The 20,945-nt window shown below is 35.3% G+C and overlaps 1 protein-coding gene across 10 annotated transcripts in view; it reads left to right on the top strand.

Annotated features, from left to right (window-relative positions):
• BMPR1B (bone morphogenetic protein receptor type 1B) overlaps nt 1–20,945 on the top strand; it is a 144,603-nt gene that overhangs the window by 66,468 nt on the left and 57,190 nt on the right. Inside the window, exon 1 of one of the 10 annotated variants that reach the window (XM_045472484.1) lies at nt 6,506–6,711. The exons of 6 other annotated variants lie outside the window; for them this stretch is intronic. The gene's annotated coding sequence lies outside the window, so the exon portion shown is untranslated. Of the gene's footprint in view, nt 1–6,505; nt 6,712–12,723; nt 12,917–20,945 lie in introns of those variants that run through there. 3 more of the 10 variants (XM_045472430.1, XM_045472476.1, XM_045472420.1) reach the window with 3 other exon arrangements.

Raw genomic sequence — 20,945 nt, 5'->3', positions numbered from 1 at the left:
TATAAAACAATTAGAAAGTGGCTAAAATTGACTCCATATTGGAAGTATGAATTAGTACCTGTAGTTATTACCAGTAACGAATACCAGTAGCTCATTGATCATGCTCTGGAAAACAGACGTAGGTGTTTTATTTAAGACTATTTCTTAACTAGTGTATACCTTTAAATTGGTGGTGGGTTTTGGTAGTGGCTTTATACCTTATGTAATTGGAGTGAAAGGTGTATCCTTTTCTGTATTACAAACGTCGCAGTCTTTTCTGTCATGTTTCAAGCCTGGATTTCAATAAAATGAAGTGAACTAACACTTATTGGGCATTTACTTTGTCTCAGTCACTGGCTTTTTGTGCTAAGTGCTTTATACAGTACTTCATTTAATCTGACCAACCGTCATGTGAGAAGTACACATTATTACTTCTGTTTTTAAGATGGAGACATGAAGGTCTAGAGGAACTAATGTATTTTCCCACAGACATAGAGCTACTTAGTTGAGCTGGGCGTGGTCTCAAGCCATGTGCTCCCTTCCACAAATGCCCCCCAGGTTACACTGGAATTAGAGACAGGGTTCAGAATCTTCCTCTCAAACCCAAGTTCCAATGTTATACTCCTCATTCACCCAAAATATAATGTGGTTGAATTGGCTCTGTCAAAGTGTGTATTTGAGTTTTAAAATTTTATGGATAGGGAGCAGAAGGAGTGTCAAAAATTCAGCCGAATTTTTACATTTTGTTTCCGATTTTACCAAATAGCAATCACAGTAGCGCATACACACACACACACACACACACACACACACACACACACCTGAGATAACACCGTAATTATAAATATATATGAGATAATTGTGTTTGTATGTTCTCTCATATTAGATGATCCTTCAAACTTCTGTGATAGAGTACTTTTTCTCCAGACCCAGCCAACAGAATTTATTGTATGTCTGGGAGGAGCCACATTCTATACTAGACGGTGAGGATATTGTGGTTAACCAATGAGATATAACTCCTACTCTTACGCAGTTTATGTTCTGGAGGGAATATTCTAAATATTTCACCTGAGTGTGAAACAATAGCACGTTTCAGACCTCGTACTGAAAAGATACTTTGAGACTGTCTCCATATAGTATTTGTAGGCAAGGGGGAAAAAGTTCTGCTAGGTGTATCCCTTCTTTAAAACCTTTATATGATATAAAATCTGACTTTTCTTAATTCAGAATTGGTTGTTTTCTGCAGAAGTAAAGGAAAACTGGTCTATGTTTGGAAATCAGACTTAAACTGAGTTCACATCAACACACAAACAGACATAGTGAAAATTAGAGAAAAGCTGGTCTTCCTGTAGTCAACATTTCAGTGTTCACCTATGAAAAAGACAAATAACACACACGGCAGAAACAGAAAAATACTGCCTGTGACGGCTTACAACCCCAAATCAAAGCAAACACACAAAAATAAACCAGGACTGATTAGTGCCACATTTGGAACACTCGTTTTCTCTTTTTGATTACTTTCCTGAGGATGTGAACTTTCTGTTGTGTTTGTTTCACACTCATATTAATGAATCATTTCTTCAGAAGAGTTTGTCAGCGTTTCATAACTGGAAGCCTGTCAGTGGTGCTAGGTCAGTTAACGTTCTGTACTCTGTGCCATTTAGAGACCAGTGAAGAGCATTAAAGCATAAATGACAGTAATAATTTCTTTCACGGGTATTTGATGTACATAATACTCTTTGTGAGCAATCTAGTGTTTCCAAGTAAACATCTCTGTTTCGATCTCAAAAGAGTCCAGTGTTTATCCATGTTTTCTTTTAAAAATCATCTTATACCCTCTTCTCTTCCACCATCCTTAAAATCTCCTAACTTATCTTAAGATATATATAATTTTACATCTAATTCTGATGACCAGTAGTTGCTCATCCAGTGTGGCAGTAATCAAAGTATGATTTTCAAGCATAATAATGTGTATTATTAACATTTGCAATGATGATACAAAAGAAATGCTGGGCAGAGCTGCTGGTAGAATCTTAGCACAAATCAAGACAGGGCACCAAACTGTATTTTATATTCTTCACTGCCATCTACTCACAGTAAAAACAAGCCACCAAACTGTCCAGCCAATGAAACACCAAATCAGCCAACCAAATAAACAGCTACCCAACCAACCAAACACCAAACAGAAAACGCTAGCTTCATCTAATAATATCCTGAATTAAGTCATAAAAATTATTAATTTTATTAAATTCCAACCTCTGAGTAAATGTCTTTTTATATTCTGTGTGACCAAATGTGAGGTATACATAATGAAATGTTTCAGCATACCGAACATTAATGGTGACTTTGAGACTTTTTTCATGAAACACAATTTTTACTAGAAAGAATGACAAACTGTGGTTATTTAGTTATGAGTATTTACAGACATAGTCTCAGAAATGAATGGAAATAAGCCTGTTACTTCAAGGAAAACAATGAACAGTATTTATTCCTAATGATAAAACTCAAACTTTCAAAAAAAAAAAAAAAGGACTTTGGAAAGCTTGTATCTGCAGAACTGATCTGCCTAGCTGAGTGAACCAAGATTTTTCTCCAATCAGTGTCCATGTTTTATATTCATACATGTGTAAAAAAACCATTCAAAGTGCACAATAGAAAGTAGACTTTAATTTATCAGAATATGAAAATTTCATTCATAAGGTTTCAGATTCCACATTGCATCTAACTTTTAGAAGACTCCTACTTGTCCAGTTTTTATGTAGTATCAAAGAATAACCACTATTATGCAAAAAGGCTATTAAAATATCCCTCTTTTTCCAGCTATGTGTTTCTGGCTATGTAGTCTTCATATATTTCCGCCACAACAACATATTGTGACTGATTGATGCAGAAGGCAGATATCCAACTTCTTCTATTAAGTTAAACATTCAAGAGATTTGAAAAAATGTAAAACAGTGCCACTTTTTGTCACTATTTAAAAAATCTATATATGTTAAGGGGTGCCTGGGTGGCTTAGTTGGTTGATACTAGCTCAGGTCATGATCCCAGGGTCATGTTGGGCTCTGCACTGAGCATGGAGCCCGCTTAAGATTCTTTTGCTCCTTCTGCCCCTCTCCCTTGTTCGTTCTCTCTCTCTCTCTCTCTCTCTCTCTCTCTCAAAAATGTTAAAACAGATTCATTATTAAAACAATTTCTTTAATTGCAGTTGACACACAATGTTACACTAGTTTCAGGTGTACAACGTAGTGATTCGACAGCCCAATATGTTATGCTGTGCTTACCACAAGTGTAGCTACCATCTGTCATCATACGACGCTATTACAATACCATTGACTATATTCCCTGTGCTGTGCCTTTCATCCATATGCTGTGACTTACTCATCCCATAACTGGAAGCCTATGTCTCCCACTCCCCTTCACCCGATTTCCCCGTCTCCTCACACCCTTCCTCTCTTGCAACCATAAGTGTGTTCTCCATATTTGTGGGTCTGTCTTCTACTTTTTTAAAACTTGGGCATTTATGTTTTAGATTCTACTTATAAGTGGAATCATGTGATACTTGTCTCTCTCTGTCTGACTTCTGTTACTTAGCAGAATACCATCTAGGTCCATCCATGTCACAAATAAGAAGTGCTCATCCTTTTCTATGGCTGAGTAATATTCCATCATGTATCTTTTTTTTTTTTTTTTTTTAATTTTTTTTTTTTTCAACATTTATTTATTTTTGGGACAGAGAGAGACAGAGCATGAACGGGGTAGGGGCAGAGAGAGAGGGAGACACAGAATCGGAAACAGGCTCCAGGCTCTGAGCCATCAGCCCAGAGCCCGACGCGGGGCTCGAACTCACGGACCGCAAGATCGTGACCTGGCTGAAGTCGGACGCTTAACCGACTGCGCCACCCAGGTGCCCCAATCATCATGTATCTTTTTAATCCATTCATCAATTGATGGACACTTAGGTTGTAAGCATCTTGACTGTTGTAAAATAAAATGGGTTCATTATTATTTTAAAATGAATTACATATATTTAAAAACTATTCAGTTTTAATTTCTAATATGGTAAATATTGAAAACTGTAATTACATGAACAAAAAATTTGGTGTCTTCAATAATTTGTAATAATGAAAGGGGTCCTGATAACAAGACATTCGAGAATTGCCATCTGGAGGAGTCCTTCTTGCTCTTGGAGACCAGAGCTTCTCTTTCACATTGGCCTGTTTCTCACTTGTTTGTTTTCAGGCAGATCACCTCTCCCATCTCCAGGTCTCTTACTCATAAAATGAGCATTTTGAAGAATACATTATATGAGATTTGTAAATAATGGGGTATAGATAAGTGATTACATCTTATTTGATCCTCTCAAAACCTCCTTGAAGTGTAAATATTATTATTATGAAGTATTTGAGACCAAAAGAAATTAAGAATTTGCCTAAGGGCATAACTAATACATGGCGGAACAGGAATTCTTATATTTTATTAATATGATATTTAGTACCCTCTTTTCATGCTGTAGATATGAAAAAAGAATGAAGCAAAGTAGAAGTTATGTAGAACTAGAATGTGCTTGAAGAAGAAGGGAGGTTAGAGAACGTATCATCCTACCGTCTTTTTTTTTTTTTTTAAGATTTTATTGAGTGATCTCTACAACCAATGTGGGGCTCGAACTCACAACCCTGAGATCAAGAGGTTGCATGCTCTACTGATTGAGCCATCCAGGTACCCCTCTTCTTACCATCTTATTTTCCTGGTAAAGTAATTCAGGGTGTATCAAGTACAGTGTTGGGACCCCGAAATTGCTTTGAGCCTGGCAGCATTTTAACATAATTATTGTTCTTACTTAGTCTTTTTTTATTCTTCTTTGTTTGGCCAGACCCAAAGAACTCAAGTATCTTTGGCAAGAATTATGCTTACCCATGTCACAAAGATGCTAGTGAAAACAAAAACAAAAACAGATGAGAAAGATAGCTTATGGTAAATGACCATAACCCTCTATGACACTGGCTAATACTCATTACTTCTGTTGCAACAAAATTACCAATACATTTTTTTTTCAGGCTGGAGGAACTCCGTACATGTTAGAAATTTAGCAGAAGTGATTTAAAATGGGTATATGAGGGCAGACCTGATACTGTGTTAAAGCAAAAAGAACTGAAGGTGTTTGAAACAGGAAAGCGCTTATGATCAAGACCAGACAACCCATCTCCTCAGAGCAGACTAATAAGATTTCAGGATAACACTCCTGGTTTTGGTGATTCATGGAGAGGAGGGTGTATGGTACTGTATTGTGCATGCTGACGCTTCTGCTTTTCACCTACAACCCAAAGATACCTTACGGAGGATGGAATTAAGGTTTGGTACCATCACTCTGTTATGTGTATTCCTTTTTGCCTTGCTTTACAGCCCCCGTTTTATTATTCCTAAGTAGAATTTAAAACAAACTTAATCGATTGAGTTAATAGGCTGTGTCAGAATAAAATTCAACGTTTATTTAAACAGAGTGTGTAAATACTAAGCTCAAGAGAAATGGAAGTTGTTTCCAGACTACTCTGTTAGTTTAATTTTGGAAATTCGTGACCGCTCTTCATCGTTGGCTGTTTGTCCCGTCATTCCGCCCCCACTCCTGCTGTGTCTAATACAGCATAGCCTCCTGTCAGTCTCTTCAGATCCCTGTGTCAGTAAACTCACTTTTTGCAGACTCACAAGCATAAATAACTTTATATGTATGTAATATTCCCTCAATATGTAAAAGTAAATGTCATCCTTAAAATCTGCCTGAAATCAGGTGGGTGAAGTCAGGAATATCCCTATTTACATCCATACCCCGATTCTTGTGTGTGTGTGTGTGTGTGTGTGTGAATGGTTTCCTGTGTTTGTAGCCGGGCAACTTGGATTCATTTTTACTCTTCATGTCCATGACTAGTTACGATCTTAGGCAATGGGAGGTTATATGTCCTTTTCCCAAATTCTTTATTAGGTCGGGATAGAGGTGGAAGTAGTGAGACCTGTTATAGGGTCTGCGATATTTTGGTTACCAGAGCAACCACTGTTTCTTGCTGCATATGATTCTTTTCTTTAGAAACACCTGTTATCACTCTTTGTTACTCATCCGGGGAATGCAATTATGGGAAAAGCAGTCAGTGTGTGGCACTACCATATTATGGTGTTGACTCAGGGTCATTTCCTTCACACTAAATTTCTAATCTAGACAGGTATGTTTGGCTGAGTCTTTGCTAGTGATCTAGTTCATTCATCGGTCTTCCTTACACAAACATGTCCTGGGAACCTGTGTTTACTGCCGACGCCTTCTTGGTGAATCATCACTGTGCTGGTGTTTTAAATAAACCTCTCTGGACATTCTGGAGATTTCCAAGTCAGTAGCATAGCCCGGGCTAGAACTCATGATTCTTACACCTGTTTGGAGTCTAGTTATCCTGTTACACGTGTGACTTGGCCTATTGTAAGAATTGGTGCTTGGTTACGTGTTTTGTATATAAGTTACTACATTTTGATTTAAAGGCGCAAGATCAGCACATCAAGTTTTCCTTTCAGGGTTTTTTGCCCTTTCTTTCGTACACTCGTTTTCTCTTTGTCCCAAGACCTTTCTTCAGCTGGGCTGATCTAGACTGAGCAAATTACTCTTTGCTTATAACCCAGGCAGGCACGTATGATGGCAAACCATCCTCCATGAGAGAGACTGTCATCCTGGCTGTGCATCTGGGGCTGTGAGAAGAGGTGAGGACCCAACAGACATGCTGGGGTGGCTCCCCTGGGATGACAAGCAAGGATGAAAGCTCACGAGCAGGGAGGGGGGTGTGTTGACTGGAGGGGGACAAACAGGGACATTTTACACCTGGTGTTTTTTATCTCACAGTGAGAGTGGGAAGGAAGAAAGGAGACATCTGGGTCTTTATGAATGTTGAAGTTTTTGAGAAGCCATTGGGGGTTGGGAGACCAAAAAAAAAAATTGAGAAAGGAAAACAGAAAAGGATCTCAGATCAAAAAGCATATTCTGGTTATGATGTGCACAGGTGTTATATGCAAGTGATGAATCAGTGGATTCTACTTCTGAAACCAGTATTGCAGTACGTTGTACTGTAAGTAAATTTGAAAAGGAAAAAAAAAGCATATTCTGCACGTACACTCGAGTAGAGAGAGCCCTGCTCCTGGTTTCCCCATGCATTGTAGAATATTGTTCATGAAGGCCTCTGAGTTTGCTGCTACTAAGAAGAAAAGTCAAGCTGAGAAACTTGACGTGTGTAGACATGAAATTTCTAAGTAAGTATATCAACCGCTGTCAACACTGTGGCAGAAGTTGAGGGTGCCATGGAGCATCCTGCTCTGAGCATTAGCTCTCGTTTGGGGCATCAGCATTTAGGCATTTGATGATGGTCTTGAGAAGGGGAAAAAGAAAAAAAATGTTTTAAATGTTTTGGTTTTTTGATCCTTAGCTGGGGGAGTTTATTCAGTAGTGAGACATTTTTGAGGTTTGGAAAATTCCAGGAACATTTGGCAGGAAGAGACAGGTTTTGTGGCAATAATTTGTTACTTGTGGATGCTCACTATGGACACGTGTGGGTTGTGTGTGTGAGAGAGAGGGAAGACGAAGGGTTATATAAATACTGAATCTTTTGAGTGACTGTTAATATGACTGACAGTGAATTTTTAAGTCAAAATGATGTGATTTTTCTGGGTCGTTAATAAACATAATCAGAAATCTGTGGCTGTTAGGTCATTTTACTGGGAGGTAGAATTTTTCCAATCTTGATTGGAACCTAGTCATTTAATGGCAACAATATCCTTCTGGCCACTTCTTTTTGTAAGAAATTAAGATGGGGCGCCTGGGTGGCGCAGTCGGTTAAGCGTCCCACTTCAGCCGGGTCACGATCTCGCGGTCCGGGAGTTCGAGCCCCGCGTCGGGCTCTGGGCTGATGGCTCAGAGCCTGGAGCCTGTTTCCGATTCTGTGTCTCCCTCTCTCTCTGCCCCTCCCCGTTCATGCTGTCTCTCTCTGTCCCAAAAATAAATAAACGTTGGAAAAAAAAATTAAAAAAAAAAAAAGAAATTAAGAATGTGTCATGTTTAAGTTGCTGTTTGTCTTTAATAGAGGTTGTGAACCGCCAGGCACACATTTTTTTTTTAGCATAAGCACTGGTAATTTCAGATCTGAAACACTACTGCCATCTTTCTCTTTCTGTCTTGTTACATCCACAGTCAAAATATAGAATGGTTTTCCCAATGCAAAAATGGCCATTAATGTGAACCAGTTATTTGTAAGCATTTGTCACCGATATCCTAACATTCAATCAAGTTTTTTGTGGGTTGTCATAGTTATCATGATATGACATGAACTTACGTCTATTGATATTGAACATTTTATTGTTGTTGAACCTGTTTTATGGTCAGTGAGAGTGGAACAGAGGAAGCGATATTGGAGAAAACATTAAAGGTTTACGAAGAGGCGGTGGTGAGTTTGCTGTTACTAGCAGAGAAGCTTGTGAACAATACTGCTAAGGAATCGATCTAATGAGATTTGGGATGTTTTTAAAAATTAGTCAGCATTAGTGTAATATTCCTGCAGGGAGCATTTGTAATGCCCACAAGAATGTGTTGGTGGAGGGATCAGATTCCAGGCTAACCTTCGGTTGCTTTCAGTAGTTGACATAATGCACACCTGTGTGTTCTCTTCCCTGACCTCAGAACTGTTTTGAAAAGCTTCTGACATCTGGGAGTGTGAAAAAGAGCAGATTTTGATTTGTTTTCTGGCAAGTAGGAAAAGTAGGTTCTAAGTGTAGTGTTTTACCTGTGTATGGTACTTGCAGTGAGGGCCTTGATTTATCTTCTGTCCTTCTAGACAACTGAAGAATAAAACCTCCAAGGTTCTGTGATGGATTTTTTTCTTAAAGCATTTTAATGTGCTGGAGGTAGATATATGTGTATGTGTGTGTGTATATATATGTATATATATATATATATATATATATATATATATATATATTTACATAAGAATTGTAAATAAATGTAAAATAGCACCCAGGTTGTATTCCTTTTTCTCAGAAGGAATCATTTAGAAATTATCTCTCCAAATAGTTAAATTGTTTGTGAGTAGGAATAGTGCTGACGAAGAAAACTCATCTAATTCAACTTTACCCTTTATATAGTGATGGGTAAAGCTCCCCTTGATAAACATACATTTATTCAACATTAATATTACTATAAATGTCACTTAAGGGAAAAGATCAATTTATCAGTAAATTTACTTTGAACTTGAACCACACTGTGATAACTTTGGTAACTGAAGCAGTTGGCATTTTACAATACATTATGATATATATCTTTACTATTCAAGGTATAAAATAAAATGTTTAATGTTTTTTATGTCAGTGTCCCTGGGACCCTAGATTGATTTTTCTTAAAGTTCACAGCTTTTTCTTTTCAAAATTAAGGTCACTTGGTTTGGCATTAGCAGCTTATTCCTTGAAATCCATTTAATTAAGTAGCTTCTGCTGTTTATCCTAAAATGCAGATAAATGGCTTTCAGCACACTGTTTATAGTTTAATAGTTCCTGAAGTGAGTCAACATTATCTGCTAGTGTCTACATGTCATAACTAATGATCTGTCTGCTTAGACTTTCTTGCTAGTGAGGAGACACTGAACTCAACAAAGGCAAGAGCCTGGCAGAGCTGGGGGGGTGGGGGGATTGTTTGGGATGGTGCCTATTGGATAAGCCTATTGGTGCTTATTGGTATGGAATTGGAAGAGAACTATGTTACCTTGACCACAATTTTAGCATGCATGAAAGCTGTCACAAAGTGCTGTGTTCTAAAGACTGGGGTGAAAATATTTCAGAAGTATCTGTTAGAGGGATTTGTTTTATTCCAGATCATCTATCTAATTAATAATTAGCACAAGTTGAATCCCATTCTGGTCAGGCTGTTTGACATGATAGAGAATGGGAGTCATCAGCAAATTTTCATATTACTACCAAGTAGCTACTGTGGTTTTAATGATTAAAGCAAATATTTTTTTGTCTGCCAAGAAAGATGGAAAGAAAATAAATAACTTTAATTATTAAGTAATCATTTATCATAAATTCAGCCTATTCATTCTGGAAGAACATCACGCTCTTTCCTTAGGGAAAAGAACAAAACAAAACAAAGAACTTCTATGAGACTTTGCTCCTAGTGAGGATCAACAGGCCTGCTGGCCATACTAGTTCAAGTTGATAAATTTTACCAATCTCTAATTCATTAAACAATAATAATTCTTGCTAGAACTTCCATACTGACTTATTTTCTGAGTTTTTAGTTAGAGAATAGGGCATTGCATAGGTAAACATTGAGAATGGTTCCGTAATAGCTGAAATACCAACTCTTACATTTTGGCGAAATATTTTGTTTGATCTCATATGTTCTTTGTGAATGTGGACAACTTTCTAACTAAACTAAAAGAGGGCCACTGTCCTTGGCTTCCATACTAGTATCGCTAGTCTCTGGGAGCACTTTGGTAGTTTAAATAGAACATGAGTAAGTGTATATTTCTTACCTCCTTAGTCTGATTCTGAACTTTAAGATCATATATCCAATTTATCAAAATATTTCAGAGCAAAAAATATAACACACATAGATATGTCTCCCTTATTGTTGATGTAATTTATAATACTGAAACATCTGAAGAAAGAGTTTATGAGAGGGAATTATATTTCATCTAGCATCTGTGTATTCAGATTTTTTTGTTCTTTTTTTTTTTTTTTGGTTGTGTATCATAAGATCTCATACTGATAACTATTTTAAAGAGGGGGAAGGAAACATTGTGGGCTTAGAATATAATATGTGGGTACATACATTATAAGCATAAATGAGGAGATACAAATTGGATAAAGAAGTGCAAAGGAAGAAAATTTAAAGGTAAGATCAGTAAGCGTTTTCAAAGTCTGGGCCACTGAGTCTACTAGGCTTTGTACAATTAAAAAATAAAAATAATAAAATTGCTTTTGGAGACTGTTTTGAAAACTTAAGCCATTTGTTTATCAAAAGAGGGACAGCTTGAGCAGTATCAGGCCAGAATGTTCCAATGTGTGCCATACTCAGATTTAAGATAACACAATCATTGTAATAACATAGCCTCAGTTCAGATCTTTCCTCAGTGTTTCTGCCCAAAAGTCAACAAGATTGTCCTTTGGCAACCTTATTCCTATAAATCAAAGCAAAGTGGATGGTGGTTCAAAATCTCAGCATTATTTTAATGGCCAATTAAGTGTAATTTCAGGAAAAAAAATTTTTCCACCTTAAAATATCATCTGTATGTTGCTAGTCATGTACATACCCAGGACCCAATTGAACCATCTTATTTTATTTTGGATGCACAAACTGGATTATGGGGATAGTTTAGGAGGAGGTTAATAGAACATGTTGTGGCATACGTCCTAAATTTTGGTCCTCCTTCAGCTGGCCTCAGAGTGTTACTTGGAACTCTAAATGCACTGTTATCTCTAACACCACACTCTGAATATAAATTCTATGACTTGTCAAATTATGATTAGAGAGAATGTTTTTATGGACACATGAATTTTTTTTTTTTTACTCTGCTGTTCCTAATATATATCATAGAGAGTTTGAAATATTTTTTTTTGTAAACTGCTTGGCTTAGCAGGTATTTAATCAATGAAAAAAATAAAATATTAAACATGTTCTTTAGTGCATATATTTAAATTTCATTTACATTTTAAAATTGATATATTTTCTTCATTTCATCTCTTATCGTGTATATAAATGAATTTTTTGTTTTTATTTTTTAACCATCTGCTATTAGGAAAGGGTATCTGTTTTTTTGGATAAGGTTTTTAGATTATTTATTTAAAATGGCACAGATAGTAGCCTGGGGGCCAGATGGTTTTGTGTTTATATAAAGTGTAAAAGGAAATGGAGTGTGAGCGTTGGTGTGAGTGAATGGTCAGCAGCCCTTTTATGACTAAAGCACCAGAACAACAACAGAAAGTAACTTCCATTCCACTGTTCGCTACTAGATTTTATGGCTCCTGAGCATAGCGGCCATGTTTTTCTTCATCTCGGTGAAATCAAAGTGCCTTGCAGACAATACATGTCTCTTAAATCAATTTGGACTTACTAGTAATTTCATGCTGGTTAAAATAAATATTTTATGCTCATTTAGCCATAGACGATGAATAAGACAGTTGTGTCTCAAATGCAGATTTTATATCAAAACTTTTAATAAGCCAAATGATATGGTGGGTTTAATAAAAAGAAAAACTTAAGGGCATGCATTTGGATTTCAGTTTTGCCAACATTTTGAAAGGTTCCAAATTATAAGAGGAATTTGACTTCTAGGATTGGTAAACCTCTTTAAAGAAAGACTCAAAAATGTTTACATAGCTGATGAATGTGTGAAGCTGTGCTTATTTTAAAATAAATTTAAGGGTTGCACATTTAGGTACCATTCTGAGTGTCAGAAGGGTAGTATCAAAAATAGATTTCTAGATATTTAAATGTCCTATATTTTTCTGCCTTGCTTATAATCAGAGGCAGCTTTTAACCATCTGGAAATGATATATAATACACTGTGGTCAGTGGCTTTTTTTTTCTTTTCTTTTTATTTATTTTTTTGATTCTAAGGTTTCCTTTCTCTTTTACCTTTCCACTGTCATATGCCATGTATCCTGAACATAGCTCAATGCCTGACTGGAATAATCTGTCTTGCCAGCTTATAATCAAAGGGAGGACTGAAAAAACAGCTGAGCTGTATTAGGCAGCCACAGTCTGGACTGCATTTCTTAACTGCTGAATAACACATCACAGGTGCAGGATTAGTGCTGCCTACGGTGCTGGTCTTTTTAGTGGAAACCCCTAGCAATTCTGTGCCTCCTCCTCATGTCTCATCCCAGGGAACCTGGCAACGATCTATCAAGCGTACAGAAATCAAAAGTGAGTAGTGGGAGAAGCTTTATATCTTGCAGAGCCTGTTTTTGCCCTCCAAAAAGTGTTAGCAAGACCAGTTAAGCCAATGCCGGCACACACAAAAAAATTAAAAAAAATGATAGGACTTAATCTTTCTTGGCATAGCCGGTGGAATAGAGCAGTTCAAGGGGTTCAAAAATTTTATGCACAAAAATCACATGTCAAGAAAATGCGGTTTGGCTTAGCCGTCCCAGCAGTGTATATAATTTAGGATACTTTTAAACTCCTAAAATTTTTACAAATATTTTGTGCAGTATATGTGTTGCAGTGGGGGTGTGTGTTTATCCTTCCACACTTTCCAACACTGTCATGGTTAAAATCCAGTGTTGTGGCTGTGTTACACCTTGTGGTGTAATTTAATTGTTCGTAGTTGCGACATCGGGAGTTCTTCTGTTTGCTCCGACATGTAACTCTAAATTCATAGATTATAAAGGTCAAGGTTGCTTTCTTCCAAGTTGGGTTTTTAGAAAATGCAAAACTGTGTTAAAAGTATGATTTAAATATTAGAACAAATGAATGTTTCGAAACTGTAGTTACTAAATCACTTCCTTTTGATCAAGTAGGTTATGAATTATTTTAGCGAGGTAAATACACACTCAGAAATGAGGGCAAGTATGTTTTAGTATTCATGTCAGTTTTGGTATCTATCTTAGAAAACCTTTTTATGCAGCATAACACATACATGTAAACAAAGTCATGTAGATAGCACTGTAGATTTTGAACAATTGTTTCCTTACAGTTTTTCTCTGAAAACTATGATGGCTGTATAGTACTCAGATTTTGTCTTAATACATTCTGTCGTTGGTTACCATTATTCCATATTGTTTCACCAGAGAGAAACCTTTAAAGTTATTGCTGATGATAGTAGTTGATAATAGTGAATTTTAAGTTAAGATTAAAAAAAATGTATATGTATAGTCTCTATGTCTTATGCCTCAAATATTTAAACATTTGAAATAGCAATATATTTGTATTTTTAGGTCAATATGAACCTTAATTAAGGTATCCTTAGCAGTTATCCAATTAGAGGTTATAGAAATGATTGGAAACAAAGAGATCCTAAATGCTTTCCAGGTTTTTTCCTTTAGGGAAAAAGAATAGCATGAACATGGTGCTTTGGTTTCTGATCTGTCTGGCTTTAAAACTTTAAAACTTACTCTGTCACTTGTCTCCTTTATAGGAATCTGTTCAGAGTAGTTTTATACATCAAGCAGTCTTGGCCTTGATGAGGCTGCAGAATAAGTGTTGGTGGGGTGGCAAGTTGAACATCTACTTTGATAAACTTCAGCATTTGCTGTAGCAGAGCACGGAGAGGAGTCACTGAATAAAACTGTAACGCCTGGTGTGGAAATCTGCCAAGTCCACGTTGATTCTTTGACATTGTTGTCACGAGGGCTGTGGTTCGGTTTCTTTTCCAACAATCTGGTTTTGAACAGAGATAAAATACAGAGTCGCTTTTAATTTTTACCTCATCCCATCAGCAGTGATTATGCTATTTTACGGATATAGATTGACGTTTAATTTGTAAACACTGGTCACTTGCTTGTCAAGTTCGTTATTTCTTCTATTGATACTTTTATTAAGATACCTATAACCATGTTGTATTTTTGACTATCTTCAAAGATTTTTAATTTATGTGGACAATTGGTTGAGTGTCTCTAAATTCAAAAACATACTAAAAACTGAGGGAAAGGTTAACTGTTTTTCAAAAAGTATACATGTGACGTCCAAAGAGGTATATTGTTACAATCAATTATTGTGTTTACTCAGGCTCATAACTCTGCATTAGTTACCTACAAAACACATAAATATAAATATGTATGTTGTCTGTTCACATTTATGTAATATTTAATCTTTTCGTGATTTGCTCAAATCATAATCTAGCATCCCATAAAATAAAATACTTATGTGATTGACGCTTTCACTTTTTATCCAGATGTTTTGGGATTTCTTGGTAGGGCTTTTATGATGTAAAATGTTGAAAACATGATTATCCTACAGAACCTGAGTGATGTGGTAATGTGGATGTGTGAGTATGGTGAAAACAGAAACAATTGCCAGTAAATGGAAACATGTAGAAATATTTTGTGATAAAAGCCCTAGTTCCTGTAGAGAACCAGCACATCGCTAACGTTTTTAAACTAATATGTTTTCTTAACCTACTCAGCAGTGTCAACAATAAACCACTGAAACGAAAACCTGTCAGTATCCCTGGTTTCTGTGCTTATGTTTTCTGTAAGAGATATTGGTTCATTACTGCCACCCATAGTAATCTTCCCTCCTATGCACTCCTACCTAGGACTTACTTATATTTGACAATTGTATGTGGCATTATGACATCTATTTGATTGTTTTCATATACTGTTTTATGGTTTTCCATATGTAGTTGATTTGTCTCACCATGTTCCACATGTAGTCGATTTGTCTCAGCAGCAAGATTGTCATTTTGTTGGGGGCTTTTCAAGGGTTCTGGGCCATTGTGTTATGATGGAATGGATTTAATGATTATTTGCTAAATAATTAATGCACAACAGGAAAAAGGAAAATTAATAATATAGTAGTTGGCTTTGCACAAATTCTCGATGTTTCTTGAACCCAAAACTCTGTATTTTAAAGACTTTTTGCTCACAGGGATGAGTCTAGAAAGAAAGGGAAACTAAAAGTAAGTAAGATGAAGCAAAAGAGAGGAGAATTGAAGAGAAAGGGAAATGCAGGATGAGATAAAGAAGATGGGGAAAGAAGAAAAAGAAAGAAAAATAGAAAATAAAAATGTAGGAGATGAAGGAGTGTGGAAAAGGAACAAAAGAATTGAGGTAGAGAAAGAAGAAGGTGAAGAATGAACATAAAAATTGAAAAATAAGCTTACGCAGCACAGCAAATGACAGTGATGTACTATTATTCGCTCTTTCTACTTGCAAGGAACTATGGCAGGCCTTTCCTGGGAATATCTCATCCAGTCTTTATGGCAAACCAGTGAGTGCCGCTGCTCCTCCATGAAGGCAAAGTGACTAGCAAAGGGCAGAGAGCGAGGGAATAGCGGATCTGGGTTTGAACTGTTTTGACTGTTTCATCCTCTGTCTTGGTCAAGGCTGGGCCCGCTGCCTGGTGACCATACCTGATACCAATTTCTCATCTGACATTTCATCCCCCTCTATAGTATTCTCAGGAACTCACCACGGAATCTTACCTTGTCCCTCTCTCCTCTGACTTCTGAGACTCTTGAAGGAGAAAGGCTTCCATGTGCAGATAACATTACAGCTAATAAGAGAAAGTCTACTCTTCCCTTAAAATATATGATTTTGCTTTGGTATTTTTGAATCAGAATTGTATTTGTATTTGATTACTTTTTTTTTTAATTTTTTTTTAACATTTATTTATTTTTGAGACAGAGAGAGACAGAGCATGAACGGGGGAGGGGCAGAGAGAGAGGGAGACACAGAATCGGAAGCAGGCTCCAGGCTCTGAGCCATCAGCCCAGAGCCCGACGCGGGGCTCAAACCCACGGACCGTGAGATCGTGACCTGAGCTGAAGTCGGACGCTTAACCAACTGAGCCACCCAGGCGCCCCTGTATTTGATTACTTTTAAGAGTTTAGGCACATATCCCTTTTATTGATGACTGGGTTTCGTTTTATTCCTATATATTTTTCCTAAGTCCTTGTTGCAGACAACACAGAAAATTTATTTGAAAATGGCTTCGTACAATAAAAGAGGGTTTGGCAATGAATATTGAGGTCAGGTCTTTGAACTGAATTAGCTTATTAGACAGTAAATTAAGTCACTGAACTGAGTTAAAGGATTCAAGGTTTAAATGAAGACAATAAAAATTAATAAAAATTGGTTATCTATTTAAACCTTTTATTTGAGATCACTAAAGTTATTTTAAAGATTAATATTATTTGTAAGCTCTGATTCAAATTTTATCCCTGCTTATCATAAGCTTTTGTTTTTAACCAATGTATTTTTGTTTGAGAAAGGGAATGGACATTAGTTCACATTATTTATTATCATAACAACATGAAAGGAATAGAATAGATCATTCCCAAAGCAATACTGGCCAGTTCAGTGCTTTCAAATGTTTCTTCACTAATCTTTTCACCCAAGATACTTGAAGTGTAAACTTGTTTGATAGGAATTTCAGTTTCTCTTCTTGCTCCTGCCTGCCCTCTGGTGAAGATGGGGTATAACAGTGAAGACACTTAAAATTTTGTTAATTTTTGAGATATGCAGAAAGCTAAAAAAGAAAAAGAAATGAAGAAAGAAGAACAAATTACTAGTAGATTCTGTGGCACAAAATAATCAGATGTCATCTGACAGTGAATTTTGAAGAATCTAATCCAATTCTCAGTGCCTTGTGTTTTGCAACTTAAGTGTCCTTAATTATCTATGTTGTTCATAAAGATTGTTCTATGGTTTAATGTGACAGTGGATTCTGATATTCTCTTTACTATGACGTATGAAACCATCTTTTATATCACAAACTTAAAACGGTTTTATTTATGATAATTTTGAAGTGATAAGAATGTTACTAAGAAAAAAATTTTAATATAATAAAATATACTTCAAAATATAATGGACGAATATGGAAGTTAAAATTTATCTCTTGGAAAGTTGTTCTATTGTACATTCATTTTTTACATTTACTTTTATTTTTCTGTGTTTTCTGAGTTTTTGTGAAAATCTTGTTTCATTTTTCTATAAAAATCATGTGGAAGAGTAAACAATAATATAAAATAATATAGAAATATTTTTAAATAATTGATTTGTTAAGCATATACATCAAAAATGAGTTATTTTATGGTGTTTATACCAAGCTACAAACTAATTGTCCACTGATTCCAAATAAGTAAGTACCTTAAAGAAACTCTTTATAACACTGCCTTATTTCCTAACTTATACAAGAAGAGATACCACAGAAAACTTGTATATAGCTATATACAAATCTATAAAGTAGCTGAAAACATATATATAACTGTAATATGTTATATACCTATTATATATGTATATATATACACATATATATATATCAAGATACTAAAGAAAAATAACTTCCTATTTAAACTTTGTAATTCAATGGAAGTCACATTATTATATGATGATCATTAGGTTACTTCATGAAGTTTGATTAATTTGCAAGGAATTAATTTGCAAGGAATAAATCTCTCTTAGGTATGAAAATCGTAAGGATTATAAATATAATTTAGTTGTAATTCATTAAGAACACACACACAAACATGTCTTGAACTGATCTTGTGGTTCATTTGCTCTCTAAAGATCTCGTGATCCTCTGAAAAAATGAGAACTAATTTTAGATTGGTTTTTACAACCTTACTTTTTATTACCATCATAATTTGGATAGTTAACTACCTTATTAACTGTAATGTAACCAGCTATGTCAAGCAGACAACATCTGAAGTGTCTGGATTCATACTGTTAGGGCAAAGATTGGTATTAGAGAGACAGACACAGAGGAGAGGGGATGGTAGGAGGGAGGAAGGAAAGTGAAAAATGGAATGAGCTTCTAAAGAGTAATTTATTCAGTGAGGTATTTACTTCTAAGAAAATTCTAGAAGTCAGGCTTTTCCATTTGCCCCCCTACCCCTACATTTTTCTGTCAGGTTTATTTATAATTCTGTTACTAACTATGAAAGCCATAATTGACTGGAAATCTACTGAGAAGAAATAATCACTTTTGTTGAAATTTTATTCAACTTAAGTAGAAGTCATTCACTATTTAGCTTTCCTTAGTAGAAAACAAATTTTAATGGTTTCACCTGTTGATTTAGAAAATACGATGTACTAAATTGTACTTAACGTTTCTTTAATGATAATCTTTCAGTTGTTTTCATTGATTATCTTTTATATAAAATTTAACACATAATCAAGTAAAGTGAGGGCCTAATTAATAAAGATCTTACATTATTTGAATTAGCTGACTAAATCAAACACTGTTGTCTCTTAAAGTCTGCCTTTCTCCTTTTTCAAGTGGAGAGATACTAAAAATATAATAAATATAATAAAATATGTAAAATAAAATTTGACAATTGTCTTAATCAGACATCTAATATTTGGGGTAAATCTCCAGTATTGCTATTCCTTTGTTCATCTAAATGCTCACATTTATCATATATATATATATGTGTGTGTGTGTGTGTGTGTACACACACATACACACACATATATATCTTTGTCTTTTGTTCTGATTCTTATTTTAGCATTATTATTATCTGGCTAAATTCATGGTTTTATAAAATCATTATTCTTTATATACATATAATTGTGCTTTTTATGCCTTAGTTGTTGCTTCAGATGTTTGAAAATGTCTGGCTTATGTTTGTGAGGCTGGTTTGATTTTGAGCAAATTTAGAATGGCTTTATACGAAAGTGATTTTTTAAATAATTTTTTTCATAATGATAACAGTAGATAAAACAGTCCAGTTTCTTACTATCCCTTTTTCTCAAATGGGAACTTGCTATTAAGAAGATCTTAATCAGTAAATAAAAACCTCCCAACATACAAAAGTCCAAGACTAGATGACTTCATTAGTGAATTCTATCAGACAATTAAAGAAGAATTATTATCAATTCTTCTCAAATTCTTCCAAAAAACAGAAGAGGAGGGAACACTTTCAAACTAATTTTATGAGGCAGGCAGTACCCTGATACTAAAACCAGACAAGGACACCACAAGAAAAGAAAATTATGAACCAATATCCCTGATGAACACAGATGCAAAAATCCTCAACAAAATACTTACAAACTGAATACAACAATACATTAAAAGGATAATTCACCATGATTGAGTGGAATTTATTTCAGGGATACAAACATGGCTCAACGTCCACAAGTTAATCAGTGTGGTACACCACATTAACAAAAGGAGGAATAAAGATCATATGATCAACTCAATAGATGCAGGAAAAGCACTTGACAAAAATCAACATCCATTTGTTGATTGCATCAACAAATGCATCAATAAAAAACCTCTTGGTAAAGAAGGTATAGAGAGAACTTACCTCAAATAATAAGGACCATATACAGGAAGCCCATAGCTAAAATTATATTCAGTAATTGAAAAGCTGATAGTTTTTCTTCTAAGATCAGGAATGAGACAAGGATGCCCACTCTCACCTCTTCTATTCAACATAGTATTGGAACTCCTAGCCAGAGTGATTAGACAAGAAAAAGAAATAAAAGACATCCAAATTGGAAAGAAAGAAGTAAAGACGCCACAATTTGCAGATGATATTGTATGTAGAACACTCTAAGAGCTCAATTAAAAAACATTAGAACTAATAAATAAATTCCAGTAAAGTTGCAGGATATAAATTCAATATACAGAAATCTGGTGTATTTCTATACATTAGTAATGAAATACCAGAAAGAAAAATTAAGAAAACAATCTCATTTACAATTTCAGCAAAAGGAGTAAAATAACTAGGAATAAATTTAACCGAAGAGGTGAAAGATCTATATACTAAAAACTGTAAGACATTGGATGGAAGAATTGAAGACACAAACAAATGGAAAGATATTTCATGTTCATGGATTGGAAGAATTGATATTGTAAAAATGTTCATGCTACCCAAATCAATTTACAGATTCATTGCAATCCTCACCAAAATTCCAATGGCATGTTTCATAGAAATAGAACATACAATTCTAAAGTATTTATGGAACCATGAAAGACTCGAAATAGCCCAAGCAGTCTTGAGAAAGAAGAACAAAGCTGGAGGTATCATGCTCCCTGATTTCAAACTACAGGTGGTCCTTGCACAATGTGGGGCTTAGGGGTGCTGACCCTGTCCCCACCTACCCCCCCGATAGAGCAAAAAATTCATGTATAACTTTTTACTCCACCCAAACTAATAGCCTACTGTTGATTAGAAGCCTTAGTGATAACATAAACAGTTGATTAACACGTATCTGTATTTTATATGTATTATATACTATATTCTTATAATAAAGTAAGCTAGGGAAAAGAAAATATTATTAAA

This window comes from Leopardus geoffroyi, chromosome B1 (assembly GCF_018350155.1).
Source record: "Leopardus geoffroyi isolate Oge1 chromosome B1, O.geoffroyi_Oge1_pat1.0, whole genome shotgun sequence".
In the NCBI taxonomy this organism is placed as follows: domain Eukaryota; kingdom Metazoa; phylum Chordata; class Mammalia; order Carnivora; family Felidae; genus Leopardus; species Leopardus geoffroyi.
The sequence above is the reverse complement of the archived record's forward strand: the minus strand, read 5'-3'. Positions and strand labels throughout refer to the sequence as shown.